Here is a 16,091-nt window from a genome sequence, read left to right on the forward strand (position 1 = left end):
CTAGTTTCTCAGTTCATACCCACTCTGCTCTCCCTCTTCAGCACATGCAACAATACTCTCTTCCCCACTTTGCTTGATGACAATAAATAGTTTTGATCCTTTGTTGCACTCTGCACAATGTTTCTTTTGCTGCCTATTTCCACACTCCTCGAGTGTACCTATGTATGACACCTCGATATTGATGTTGCATCTACTGCTTCAGTTATGTTTCAGTATTAAACATTAGGATGGTCTCCTGAGTGCTTCACCAACTCTCTGTGTAATTCTCAATGTTGAGAATTTAATCTCAGTCCACCTGTACACTTTGGAAAGGATTCCCGTTCTTATTAAATTGATAATAGAGCTCAAAATGTACTCCAACATGGCTATGTTCTTCCTTTAATTCATTGAAGAGTGAAAATAAGAGAAGCGATTCCTAACATCTTCTTGAGATGGACTTCATTACCTACTCCTGCAAATCGTGGTCCTCGCTACCTTGACCCAACAATATTTGATAGTAGCTATTTATCCATCACCCAACTCCTATGGCTTGCATTTACTCTCTAGTTTCTGACCCATTCATCCTTTCACTCTGTATTGTAGTATCAAAGCCACAACTTATCGTAACTCATATAAAAAAAATGTTACGAAATCATACAATTTTGATGCATGTAGCCCCTTGACTCTTAGCCCTTATTGCTTGTTATTTGGAACCAAGAACTATGACCAACGACTTAAATTTTAGGTGCTAAGGCTTTCAGATATTGTTGAGGGCCTATCTCTATCTATATATCTCTTCCACCCTTTGTTCCTTTAGATTCTCATCCAGATGCCAATACATCAGAGCTCCTTTATTGGGACTTCCTTCATAATTCAATTTTAGGGGAGTTCCAAATGTTGACCTCTAAAATACTCATAGCACTCAGGTCTTGAGTCTTGTTTATACAACCTTGGTCCTATGGGTCCTTATAACCATGTGCCAACACCAGCAGAGCCCATTCAAATGTAACTTTTCCAAAAAGCTTTCATAACAAATTTATGATGTCTCCTTCCTTCGAAATGTTAACCTCTGAGATGACATCATGTTGTTTTCATCACTCCATGTGTTGCCTCCTTAGTGGTTACATGTGTCACCTACATTTGCCCCATTAAGCCACAAAAAAAAACTAAATTAAGCTACCATGTGTCCACCGTACATGTCATGCTGACATCATTTTCCACTCCAGCTCCTCAGGGCCAATCAACTGTTGCCATGTGTCTATTAGAGGAGAGAGAAAGAGTCTTCTTAGTCCTTGGTTTTTCACTGAATTCCTTTGTAGTTCCTCTCCTTTGCAAACCTTGGTGCTTCAAAGGAAATGTAATTTATAAAGACTTATAAGGTTCCAAGGTTTTGATGGCCCTATGCTCTAAAGTCCTGATATGCTGCCATGTGTCCTGTCTTGCCGAGGTTCCGACCTACTTCCGATATGGCCCTCCCTCCGAGGTATCAGACCTTCATTCCATTTTGGGTCCCTTTTAAATAGACTTCCAAGGTCCCAAGCCTTCGACCTCTGATATTCATCCCTTCCGATCTGCTGACCTCCAAAATTTCAAGTCCCAATATTTCAGCTGCCTTTGATATTTTGGCCTGCTTAGTACTTAAATACCTTCACTTAGAAAATCCATAATTTTTTATCTAGGATGTCATTTGTTGACTTCCACATACCATTGGAAATATCTTTCAAAGAAATTTCCATTGGAGTAGGTCTAATGTAATATTGAGCCCATCTGTTATTTAAGAAATGGCTACAAACTCTCTGCCTCAAAGCTAGTCCGTTTGACATTAATGCCAACATACCAAATGCCACAAACCATCTAGACAACGTAAACTTTCCAATAGAGTCAAATCTAACCATATTGACAAGATCCACACTTGTATGGTCCACATCCACTTGATTCTTTCAATTGTAACAACACAATCCTTCTTTTGTGGACTTGATGAATTCCAACATAACTGTTGGGTCCTTTGCTTGTCTGCATGCCTATCTAACAAAGATTGTGGAACTCAATGTTGGAGGAACATTTGGAGCAATGATGACCCAGGGTTTAGCTCGAGTTTTCCATCAAAGGAAGTTGTAATAGTCTATCTTTTCAACGAATTTTTCACTCCCTTTGTTCAAAAGGAGCATCTCACCTAAGGCGAGACAGAACTAATAAATTGAATAAGGGATTTGGATCAATGGCGAAAGTCTAAGATTGTTATTATATTAGTTGTGAAGTTAATCATATTACGGATCTATGCAACAATGTCATTAATGAAATGGAATACCTGATAACTTGTTGAATTAATTGGACAACCAAATATGGTGATAATGTTCTAAAAAATAAATCTAGTTGCAGTAGTGGTGGTACAATCTTTCACAAGGATTTCCTCTATCCACCTGGTAAGGTAATTTGTTGTGGTATTGATATATCCAACATATGAATGTTGTGTAGTAGGATTTATGAGACTAATAAAATCAACAACCTGTTTTTAAAAGCTTGCAACACCCTAACTGTTTGAAGTGGAAGTTCATATTGATGAGAATGCCTCACAACCCTCAAGAAAATATCAAAATTCTTAGCAAATTCTTTCACATACTTAAATAAGGCACTACCTTGTGGGCAGTTGATTTCCCTCCGACATGACCTCCCACAACAATTCTATGACATTCCCGTAAAATTTCGTCCCTCTCATGACTCAAAATACACCTAAGCAAGAAACTATAAAGTCCCAACTTATATAATTAACCTTCAATCAACTGATAATTAGCTACTCACATCACCATATGCCTTTTTTTTATTGGAAAAATAATCGGTGGGACACATACCGGTAAGCAAGAAAAGTTTGATTTCTTCAAGGTGTTTTGGAACATCCTCAACTTGGAACAAGTCTACATTAGGAAGTTGTTCATCAACGGACCCTCCAAATTCCCCTGACTCCAAGTGGGAAAGATGATTTGGTCCTACATTGGTTCATCTAGGCTTGAAAACTCAAAATAGAATTCCTAAAATAGTGACAACCTTCAACAAATCCTCCTTTCCATCACAGCCTTGCTAACCAAATATTTTAATGTAGAATGGTCAGTGAAGAATTTAAAATGACCCCCCATAAAATAATGGTGAAATTTCTGAAGTGAATAAACCATGGCTAATTCTTCATGCTCAGTTGTAATGTAGTTGTGCTCTATAGTAGAGAGTTTATGAATAGAAAAATATATAGGATGGTCCAGGATTCCCTCTCTAGGTTGCTCAAGGATGACACCGAGAGCAATACTAGATGTGTCAACATGCACATGGAATTCTTTGTTCCAATCAGGATAGACTAGAATTGGAGAAATTGCTAATTTTTCCTTAAGGGTGTCAAAGGCAACATCACATTCAATAGTCCATATAAAGCGTTAAGTATTCTTCAAGAGCTTCTTCAATGGTGCGATGGTCAGAGCATAGTTGTGGATGAATCTATGATAATACCTAATGTGTCCCAAAGTAGATCTAAGTTGTTTAACACTTATTGGAGGAGGCATGTTAAGAATAACCACAACCTTAGCCAGGTCAACTGAAACACCACCCTTGCAGACAATGTTCCCTAATAAAGTCCAAAAAGGTATAACAAAATACACTTATTCAAGTTGAGATAAATTTGTAACTATCAACATCAGTGAAAAATCACCCTTAACAAACTAGAGTGCTTTTTCAAGAGGTTGTAAACTACTCAATCGTCCATATGGACCTTAAGGAACTTATGTATATACTCTCTCAAGGCTGAAATAACAATTCTAGAAAATATTCCAGGTGAATTCTTAAAACCAAATGGAATCACATGATAGGCATATGACCCCCATTCAGTGGTGAAAGTAGTCTTCTTATTATCTTCTTCCACAGCCTTGACTTGATGATATATTGAGAACCCATATGTGAAGGAGTAAGCTTCCTGTCCTGCAACATTATCCAACACTTCATGACTGAAGGGAATGGGGAATGTATCTTGAACACAGGCATTATTAAGGTTGAAATAATCCACACAAACCCTTATAGCATATGTATCTTTCTTATCCTAAATAACTATAGGGATAGTCCAGACGGTGTCATCAACAAGAAAAATAAGTCTCACAAATAACATCTTATCAATCTCCTTCTTGACTTTTTCTTTCACTCTGGGGTTCAAATGATAGGGACGATGCTTTATTGTTTTGGAATCCGGCTTCAAAACAATTATCATCTCCCCCAAGTCTCTTTTAATGCCCTTTAGTTCAGATAATGATGCAGGAAACATATCCTCATATTCTTTAAGTAAATAAAAAATATCCTTGGTGGTTTGTTCATCCCAATAGTCTCTAATATATGCTAGTTTGGGATCATCTTTAGAACCAATGCTATCCTTCCATAATTTCAAAGGAGTCAAATGTGGGGAATATTTCAAAGGATCATCCTTAATGCTTCTTTTGCCTTCATGTTTTTTAAAAGTAAATGTCATAACTGTTCAAAATCATCATCCTCAAGTTCTCTTTTTATTTTTCCGCAAGAAACTGCTTCTTGAAATCCTAGTTTAGCAATCCATGCATCTTCATCCAAAAAAATGAAATCACTACAAATTTGAGACACTAATGCATTCCAATCTGTTTTCCACCTCTTTGTTTCTTCCTTTAGGAGCCATGTTTGATGTAGTGTTATCAAAGTGTGGATGGATTCATGTACCCATAACTCAATAGGAAATTATTCCTTCTTCCAAATAGAAATACAAGTTTGAATATGCCTATGTGGACTAGTATGACCTTCAAAAATAATAATTGTATTAATTCTCTTATCAAGTACCATGAATCAACATAACATAAAATATTTAGATGAATTCCAAGTTTGGAATTGGTCGTGGTGAGCTAACCCCCACTAGGCAGGAGTAGTTTATAAAGTAACGTCCTTCAAAGGAAGCCTTTGACTTTCTTCAATATTCAATTCAACTTCTTTGATAAAATCAGCTACAAAACTAATACCACTACAAGTGAGGTAGTACCTTACCTCGATATAGATCCATTGAGTACATCAGATAGTTTTGCATTTCCTAGAATATAAACCATGATCCCCATACTACCACTCGTTCAGGGAAACCTATGAACTGGTTTCAGCGTGATGAACACTTCTCCAACTAAGAGAGCCATCTACTGTAGGATTGATATAATCCTCCCTCTTCCCTATATTTAGCTAAATATATGATCCAAGATATTACTCTCTTCTGCATCATTAATGGGTTTTATGTACCTAGAACTCTTATAAGGATCCAAGGGTTGAATAACCCAAATTCCATCTACCTCAAAGTTCACATTCTCCCACTATATGTCAATGACAACATAATTCTTGAAAACCCAATCAACTCACAATAATGTTGGATGTGGGTCTTTTTCCTTAATAATTTCAATGACTTCAAAGTCAACATAGGTATTTACACCAACAATATCTACTTCCACATCTTCTAGAAAGCCAATAGGAAGAATGAAGTATTGGTTAGCCATCCGCAACTATTGATGTCAAAGCCTAAATCCAACATAGTACCTTTAATCTCATATCCCACAACTTGAGCACCCAAGCATAACTCCATTATAGTCTGATTTTTATTACGATGAACCCTTCTACTATGACACTCTGGAAAATTTGCAGAAATAGAACACTTAGAGAACTCCTCATCTTTCACAATTCTTTATAATTTATTTCGCAACTAACCAGACTATTGTGACATTAGAGAAATTTTGAGGTCTAAAATGGGCCTCCAAAAAAAAGTGTACAACCAAAATCAAATTTATAAGAACCAATAGGATTGAATATGATGATGTCAACCATGGGGGGTGATTCACCATTTTTGGAGTAAAAAGGTAAAAAGATGAAAAAAATAATAAAATAAAATAAAAATATTTTTTCAACTTGTATATTCAACTTATCTCCCTATGGTTTTACTCAAATTTGGAGCAGGAGCACTCATTGGATGCACAATTTAATTCATCGTGCAAGGAGTGCCCATGTTGCATACTTTTGATAGACCCTGCTACATGAAAAATGAGAAATACATGAAAAACATGATTTCAATCATGATTTTTCATATATTTTTCATTTGTATGTAGTAAGGTCCATCAAAAGTATGATACATGGGTAATCCTTGGATGAGGAATTAAATTCTACATCCAATAAGTGCTTCAACTCAAAATTTGAGTAAAAATGTAGCGAGATAAGTTTAAATACGAGTTGGAAAAGTAGTTTTTTCTTTTTTCCCTCTAAAATTTGATGATGTAATCTAATATTATTTTATTATTTCCACCATCATTTTATAATATTCCTTAGGAGGCCCATTTTAGACCTCAAAATTTCTTTGATTATCACCCAAAATTTCCAGGAATAATTTGAACCACATCATAATAGGTTGTGTGTCTTGGAAGAATTGAGGATTATTTCATTGTCTCTTCTCATGTTCTATGAATTTAGGGATATAAAAAGAAATTAACTATTTAACATTTTCAACATCATCCTTATAATACTCCTTCTCTTGTTAAGTATCATACAATTTTATTAGGGATGTGACTTTTGTAATAACAGGTTGTTTAGGCACATATATATCGTCCCTAGTCCACTTACCTCCTCTAGTAACTTTATTAATATATGGTTGTGAAATTGGTTCAGACTCTCTTGGCTCGACATTGATAAAGTTAGCTTCCCTTTTCCTATTGCGCTCCTCCCATCAAGCGATCAACTCAGGGAAGTCTCTTATTGGATGGGAATTTGCTCGACAATGTGAACACTAGGGCCTTCTTGGTAATGGATAGAATTGAGATACATGGATTTGGTCATATTTATAGAAATGGAAATGGCATATTGCCCCAGTACTTCCTCCTCTTTATCCTCCACCTCCTCTTCCATGAGGGGAATCATTTACTCGAAAAGCAGTACGATCTAGTCGATTGGCCAGAGCATCCAATGCTCTAGATTGGTGTAGATGATGTGTGGGAGACCCATAGAACTTGAAAAACATAGTTTTCTGTACATTTGAGTGTATTTTTTATATAGGATAGAGTTTAGGAGAATGGCCATAGGTACTAAATATTTCACAATACTTGTTAGGAGACCTACCTATTTTATTTGAAAATGCATGGTACTGGGTAAGTCCCTAACAAGGAGCACATGTTGAGACTTGTGTAACTCGTCTAGAAGTTCCTGCAAGAGGAGGAGGGGCTCCTAGTGTTACATTAGAAGGTCCTACACCTTGTAACGTCGGGAATTTTGTAGCATGATGCCCCTTCGTATGATAGGTTGTACACCAAACTTGCAATCAACTAGGTTTGGTAGTATTCATGTCCTTGAACCTTTTAGTTAAATCAACAATTTTATTTTGCATACCAATTATAGAAGGATACCCTGCCATCGCGTCAATATTCATAGCTTGCTGCAATGCATCTTGCATAGTATTAATTTCTATTGTGGTAGAGGGATCCTGGTCAATCGAAACAATGATTTGATAAACCATTTCTTCTAATGGTATGGATGAATTAGATAAGTCAACTTCCCAACATCATCTTTGAATCATTTCATACATTCACATGCATTTTATCCTTCTCACTACTTAATGTCCCACAACTCAATTAATCCCTGCTATTCAGACTGAGACAATTAAAACTCCTTGATAAATTCTTGTCTATCCATATCCAGAGCAATTTTTGAGTTGTTTTTTACCATTTAACAAACCATCGAAGAGATGTATGTCTCAATGTAGTCTAAAATTCACTCACTTTAGAGTATTATGGAGTCTATCTGGATCTCAAGATAGCTTCAAACAGGTACCAATGTTTTTCTACATCCTCATCTTATTTTCTTGAAAAATCAGGATATCAAGTAAATGATCCAACTACGTTCCTAGCCATTGGAATATTACCCGAAAAAGCTAAGATAAATCCTCTCAAAACAAGTTGCAAATAATTTGTGAAATGTGATTGAATACTACTACCATAACTACTAGTTGAATACACCTTATGGAAACTATGGAATTTCAGAGCCTTAACTAGCTTAGAAATGAAACTCTTGGGGTTTTTATAAGGTACAAGGGGAAGGGTAGGGAGAGAGCCAAGCATATTTCTACCTTGTGGACTACTACATGTAGGTGAAGAATCATCCTTATAAAATAATCTTCTCATAGTGAAATACATCTCCTCATCTATAGGAATGTTTAGATCATACCTCATGATCCTCTGACCAAGTGTCTTTATCATTCATGTTCCATCTGATCCTTAATAGGCTTCATTACTCCTACTCCTATCTCCCAACTGATCTCCTATAAATCCATCTCTTGTGCTAGAGTTCAATCCTTCTCCCACTACTTCATTCCGCAACTCTGGGCTTCTAATCTCTTCTCTTTGCAATTCCAGACTACTCAGTACTTCTCTTATCTATGGCAAGCCTTCACCTTCTCCTAATATCACATAACTTTTGTTCCCTCCATTCATCAGATATCCACACCCTCCAAATTACTCTTAAGTCTCATGCTCTCCACAACTCTTCCCCGTCTATTTCAATTTTCTCTCAACATCCACAACTGGTCAGCATGTCCTCCAAAGGCCCCACCCCCAATACGAGGGTTTTATGCTGCCATATTAGATTGAGGAAACAACAACAAACTTTCTTCTACCATAATATCCTTAATCTAAAAAGGGATCTATTTCAACAACTTCCCCCTTAACCCATATTTGAACACCACTTTCGGTTTGGAAATTTACTAGTGATTCTTTATAGCAAACTCAATGATATATCCTTATAATGTAACTTATACCCAAAATTCGACAACTCTGAAGTTCATGATCTAGCCTATGTAAAGTTGCTAGATCCACTGTAGACCAAGTTCTTAAAATATGACTAGCACTCCCAACGTCTAAGGAAAGTTGCAACCCACTTAACCAATGATATAACTTCTCAGGGAAATCACACTAAAATATCTCATATTGGTCACAGGAATGCTCAACAAATACTATATCTTCATGAACCCAATCTACGTTTTTCTACTATAATTGTGCCTGCTAATAAACAAAAGAGTCAAGATTCTCTTCCCACAATTCCCAAATACTGATCTTGATGATTCTAGTCACCATGATCTAAAACCCCAATTAGTCTTCAGTCTTGACAATGGAACCATTTGTTGGCAAAAAAATTTATTATAGAGATCCAAGCTTCTACTGGAGGGTGCCAACAAAGAGCATGTTGTATTCTAGCATAACATCAACATATTCAATCTTCCATAAGGGAAGACAGACTCACTTGAAGCGTGCCAAGACTTATGAATAATGATTATGGTTTATATGGTGATATATTAGATTATATAAATTGAAATATGAATCACATTCATTGATAGTGGAAGTTTAACTAGATAACCCTTGCACAAAAGATAAATGAACACATTACACAGAATCTTGACATAGTATCTCAAAAAAATTAAGGCACATGAATACAAGCACATCCATACATAAAAGACAACAACGTTCCCTAAAATAATCTCCTTTAATAATTAGCAAGCCTGATTAATGTTACACCTACAAATATTCATTAGCTTAGTTAGATATCTTAAGAATCTCTCCTAGGCCTTCCATTACAAATTCAGAATGACATCATGGTTATAACATAATTGTTAGAAAATTATATATTACGGAGCAATGGAACACATAAAATATTGCAGAAATATAAACACAGAAAATGCATAAAACAAGAGAGACACAGATATACGTGGTTCACCCAGTTTTTGTTAAGAAATTGATTGCATAACATAAATTAATTACAGAGATACACTGAGAGTAACAAGACACAGAATAACCAACAACAATCATAAACACATAAACACACAAGTTTATCCAGGAAAACCCCAAATCCGGGGAAAAACCCAACCCAATGAGATCTCATTAGCATTGGCCAAAACCCTGGCCAATCCAGCCAAGTGAGCCTTCACCGCTCACCTCCAGGCCTACATTACAATGAACTCCTTCCAACCTTTTATAGGCTCCATTACATATAATACCACGGGCATAAAACCATGGGTGCACAATACCATGTGCCCCAAAAACCATCATTGTTTATCTGGTCAACTTGGACTCTATCCCAAGTCAAGTTTACCTAACAATAATTATATTAGCAGAGTGCAAGTCCTAATTCTAGCAACATGTCAGCCTATTATTGTCATTCCTCTTTTCTTGTGCACCTTAACCCACACTCTCTTGATGGAGTCAACTCAAACCATATTGACAAGATCCACACTCGCTTGATCCACATCCACCTAATTCTTTCAATTGTAACAACTCAATCCTTCTTCTGCAGAATTGAGGAATTCCAACATAACCACTTGGTCCTCTGCTTGTCGCTTCCTTCTTTTTCACTACTTATGGTCAGATTAGCCATACTCTTTTTCAACTTGCACTACCTATTCTCCGCAACCATATTTTGACCAAAATTGTCCAAAAAATGGAGGAACCAACAACTTCTACTTCAATCACTTATTTAGTATTTTTATTGCTCATGGCTATGAAAAATTATCTCTCCTATTTCATTATCAAGAATTCTTTCATTGCTTTCACAATCACTATCTTATTTAGAGTACAAGTTTCTCTTTTTGACATTTTGTCTTATTTTATGATCATTAGATTTGAATTTTACTTCATCATCACTATCATTTACTTTTCCATAAGGACATCTAGAAGCATAGTGTCCTACTCTTCCACATTCAAAACATTTAAATGGAAGGTTGCCTTTCAACTTTCCAATCACCATTTTTAGCTTTCTTACGGATTTGGATTCCTCTTCATCTAATTCATAATTGGAGTCTTCTTGAATCCTATGCTTTCTTCCTTCCATAATCGCTTTGAATGTGGCTTCTATGGATCTTGTCTTCTCCTTTTCTTTACTTAGTTCATATGTAATAATAATTCCATGAAGAGAATCCATGTTTAGCCTTTGAATGCTAAATAGCTGTTGAATGGATGAAATTTTAGGATAAAAAATTGAGGGAATAGATCATAATATTTTACAAATAATATACTCTTCCTTGCTTATTTCAATGAAACCTGTAATTTTGTTGACAAATCCATCTACTTGAAGGAAATATGAGGTAATATTTTCATCTTCTTCCATTTTCAAACTTTCAAAATAACCTCTATAATTTTGCGGGTTAGCCTCCTTTATTTTTTCATCCCCTTTCATAACAACTTTTAAGCTTGTCCCACAGATATTTGGCTTACTAGAAATGCACCACTTTGAAAAAATCAGTATCAAATAGACCACTTAAGATGGCATTTAATATATAGAGAGATTTACCAGTTGCATCATTGGGAGGATTTGTAGGTAGTTGGTAACCATTATTAGCAACCATCCATACATCAGTACCTAAAGACATTATGTAGTCTTCTTCCCAAAGCATAGTTTATTCCATCAAACTGAGGAGCCTTGTTGAAAGATCCCCTGAGATTGGTCATGTTCCTTATGATCAAACTTCTAGTGATTAATTGTTCATGGAGGAACCTGCTCTGATACCAATTGCTAGAATTATGATTACATTAGGGGGGGCTTGAATCAGTGTGATGGCCAATTTAATCAATTTCATAATTTATCATAACTGAAATGATAATGATGCATCAATAAAATAAATCATCACATCAATAAAAATGAACACTAGATACACGTGGAAACTCTTGCGGAAGAAAATCACAAGTCTTCTAATTGTCTTCAATCTTTGATTACATCAATTTGTAGGCACCAGCTTGCTGGAGACACCAACACCTAAATATATGCAAAATCCAACTTGTTTTAGGCTCCAACTTCATTTAGGCTTCAACGTGATGAGGCACCAACCTATACTATAGGCACCAACCTCTACTATAGGCTCCAACCTAATGAGGTACCAAACTCTATTATAGGCTCCAACCTGATGAGCCACCAACCTTTTTTGTATGCTCCAACCTGATTTAAGCTTCAACTTGATGAGGCACCAACCTCTACTATAGGTTCCGACTTGGTGAGGCACCAACCTCTATTTTAGGCTCCAACTTGATAAGGGACTAACCTTTGTTGTAGGCTCCAACCAGATTTAGGCTTCAACCTGATGACGCAGAAACCTTTGGTATAGACTCTAGCTTGATTAGGCTCCAACCTAATGAGGTACCAACCTGTTGAGAAATGGCAATAAGAAATTCCAGTTTAATTTGTCCTTGAATTAAACTGAGAATTAAAATAAAATTCTATTCTCATAGTAACTTGTAAATGGTTAATTAATTTTAATTAACTTAATTAGCTTAGGATTTTGAGTTGGAAGTCTTTCTGAAGTCATGTATATGTTCTCCCTAATTTTTAGGGGTCCAGTATGAGTTTAATTGCGAGTTGTAATTAGATCACTCAGTTTACTGAGTTATGTTCAGTTAAATTAGTTACAAACTGTTTGTGGAACTAATAAAGAGTTAACAGTCAGTTGGTGCACTTGTGCATCCAAAAGTGTCACTCTAGTTAACTGAATATTTCATCATCAGAAACTCATGCATGTCGATTTTGAGAAAAGACCTAGTTGAGACTAGAGTGGAAGGACGCTTATCAGTTGTGTGATTTACTGAGTTATAAATATCATGCATGCAATCAGAGAAGGACCTATGTTTGGATTGCGCAGTTTTGGAAGCATGAATTCCCTTTAAATACGGGCTATTCATCCTAGGAATTACGCAAGATATTAGGGGCTTGGAGAGCTACAAAATTGGCTAAGTGTTGGTCAAGAGCTTGCTAATGAGCTGAGAGAGTTGAGCATACTTGTGCGGAATTGTTCCAGTGAGAACAAGCTTTGTATCTTCACTCAAATTTCTGATATATGAAATATAGACAGCGAGGTTCTGAGCAATGGATTTTCCCAAATACATCGTGTGTTATGCACCATTGATTTATCTTCTTCTTTTTCATATTGTTTTCATCGATCTATTGGCTTCCGTTGGTTGAAAGTAGAAGTATATTCTTGTCCTGTGCTTTAGTACATTGCATGAGCTTGTGAATCTATAGGATTTTCTACATGGTATTGGAGCTGAAGGCAGTATACTAGAGGAGATTTCAAAGTTTTGAGTTTTGGGTTACAAGTGAAATTCGAATTTGCAATACATACTTCAGGATCGGCAGATGGTGTTCTATGGTTTGCGGCTCGAGTATGCCTTGGAAGGAAGCTCAAATTTTATAGCCTGGAGGGACAGAATGGAGGTTGTGCTAGAGGATAATGGCTTGAAGGAATTCATTGATCAATAAATTCCTAAGCCAATAGCATCGGATGCATAGAATTTGGCCAAATGGAAGAATCGTGTGGCTAGTCTCGATGGAAAGGAAACTCTGTATGCTATGTGGAAAACATTGACAAAATTGTATCAAAATAGCAGTGACCAAAGGAAATTGGCACTGAAGGACAAACTTCAAAAAATCAAAATGGAGAAAGGCAAGACAATTCCAAAATACTTGACCAAGTTCAGTCAGTTTCAGGATGAACTTGGAAGTGTTGGATCATAGTTTCCGATGATGATATGGTGAGGCTTGCTCTTCTAGGACTCGCAAAGAGTTGGCATAGTTATTAGGACTTGTCAATGGTTAGGAGAAGCTTCCAGATTGGGAATGAATGTGGTTGGATTTGATGCAAGAGGAGATCAGGAGGAACACTAGGGATGGCTCTTCATCAAAGAGTGATGATGAAGAGAATTGTGCCTCGGAAATTAAGGCAAAGAAGGGGAAAGGGAAAGATTCCCATTCCAAATTGGATTCTTATCATGGAGGTAAGAAGAAAGACATGATGAAAGTTAAGTGCTTTCATTGTCATGAGCTGGGCCATTTTGTTACAAATTGTCCACTCAAGAAGTCCAAGAAGAAGTCCTTAGGAGGAGCGGTGGGTGAGGCTTTGGCCTCTCAATTCGAATTTGAATTTTCCCTCATTGCATGCATGGCATCCTCAATTATGGGAAGTGTATGGTACTTAGATAGTGGAGCTTCATTGCACATGACTGGTGACAAAGAGTTATACAATGAGCTGGAGGAGAAAGATCTCTAGATGCATTCAAGATCGGTGACAACGGGAAGTATAATGTTACTGGATTGGGCACGATTACTTTTCAAAGAGAGCATGGGGCTCCACTCACCTTGAAGAATGATATATATGTGCCCGGGCTGAAGAAGAAATTGGTATCCATTTCCATGCTTGAGGATAGAGGTTATGATATGATCTTCTCGAAAGGAAAGGTGTTCCTTCGACACATAGCCACGGGTCAAGTAAAGAATATAGGGGTTCGGGTGAAGAATCTTTATAAGCTGGAGGTAGAGGAGTGTGTTTCTTTGAGCACAAAAGAAGAGAGGGTGCAAAGCCGAGACATTAGCAAGTTGTGGCACAGGCGATTGGGCCACATTTGATCCAGGTGGATATTGGTGCCCACCCACCAATTCCACTTGAACCCCCACCATTGTTTCTATCAGTTTTTCAATTTCCTTAATTGTAGCACTATTTACTATTTTTACCAATTTTCCCGGTCCTAAACTTTCGGAGCCGTTTTGAGGCCCGAAAAAATGTTTTTTTGGCAATCTACTGCCAACGAATTTTGATAAGTCATTTTTTCCATCATATTCCTCGGAGAGATATTTCCAACGGGGTATCATGCATGTCAAACGGAGATAATATGACCAAGTCATGACCCTGGGAAGTTGGCTACCCAACTAACCCCAACGGGGCCCATAAACTCTTGGTGTTACATCTCCTTGGGTTAGGCTTTTAGTTGTTTAGGGATTGCTCTTATTGTTCAATAATAGAAAGGCCCTTAAGCCTCATTGTAACGCAGTTTAGAGGCATGTAGCCACCACATCTCTTCTCAGAGATAAGCTACCATCGCCGAGCTAGTCTCATTTCCATACTGTTTGTGAGCATATTTCATTATTTGATATTAATCAAAGGAAGTGGTATTTCTTCTGCATCTCTATATTTATGGCTATATCTGTAATTTGTTGGATTCTTGTTTAAATTTGGATCAGTGGCATCAGAGTGGTCTGCTCTTTCTCCATTTTTCTTTGCATGTCCCTAATGAGGTCGGGATATAAGGAGTTAGGGCTCAAACTGGTCAAACCTTTGCAAGACCAACCTCGTAAATCCTGACAACCTCCCATGGAGGAAGAAAAGAAAGTCGAGGGAGCAGGAGATCCTATCAAAATATTTCTCGAGGAGGCCCTCGAGAAATAAAGGAATGCGATGATGGATAAATTTGCCCAGATCCTTCACTGTTGCCCACCAGCGAAGCATCCACATCCAACAACCACTCTAGAGGCTCCACACCTTTTAAGGTACAAGTAAACTTTAACATTCCTATATTTGAGGGCCAAATATATGTAGATGTCGTAGATAAATGGTTGAATTTGTTAGAAGGATATTTTTCTGTTCATGATTTTTCCAGCCAAGAAAATATTACTTTTTCTCTTCTCAAAGCCGCCCCCCAGGTCAAGGACTGGTGGGAAACCTATTTTGCGCAGAAGGATGAAAGTATGAACTTACTGTTTTCAGCCACTGCCACTTGGAATTCATTCCGGGACGCCATCAAGGAGTAGTACTACCCTGTCGGGAGCTATGAGGACAAATACATAAAGTGGACGATGCTACGGCAGGGAAGGGACCAAGATGTGCCGAAGTTTACCGATGTTTTTCATACCATGCGCATGAAGTTGGGCATCAAGGATTCTAAGAAACATTTGGTACTCAAGTACCGCAAATGCCTACATAGATACATCCAGGATGAGATGGAGTTCCTGGACATCTCCTCACTCGACATGGCATACTGATACACCGTCAAGATCGAGCAAAAGTTTAAACAAAAGAAGTGAGATTTTGGATCTATGAATCCGAAGCAAGAGAAAGGTGCCCCAAACCATAGAACAAAGGACAAATCCAAGCTGGGATGACCCAAGACAACCCGCTAAGGCCACAAGCAAAGGAAAACACTACAAAGCCAAAGAAGGACATGAGAAAGTGGTGTGAGTTCAATAAGAGCTCCACCCACAACACAAGTGAGTGTCGGGCCAAGCAATCACTAGTGGTCGAGCTG

The sequence above is a fragment of the Pinus tabuliformis genome, chromosome 3_1 (assembly GCF_031772625.1).
Source record: "Pinus tabuliformis cultivar Carrire ecotype Pingquan chromosome 3_1, CPIR1, whole genome shotgun sequence".
Classification (NCBI taxonomy): Eukaryota; Viridiplantae; Streptophyta; class Pinopsida; order Pinales; family Pinaceae; genus Pinus; species Pinus tabuliformis.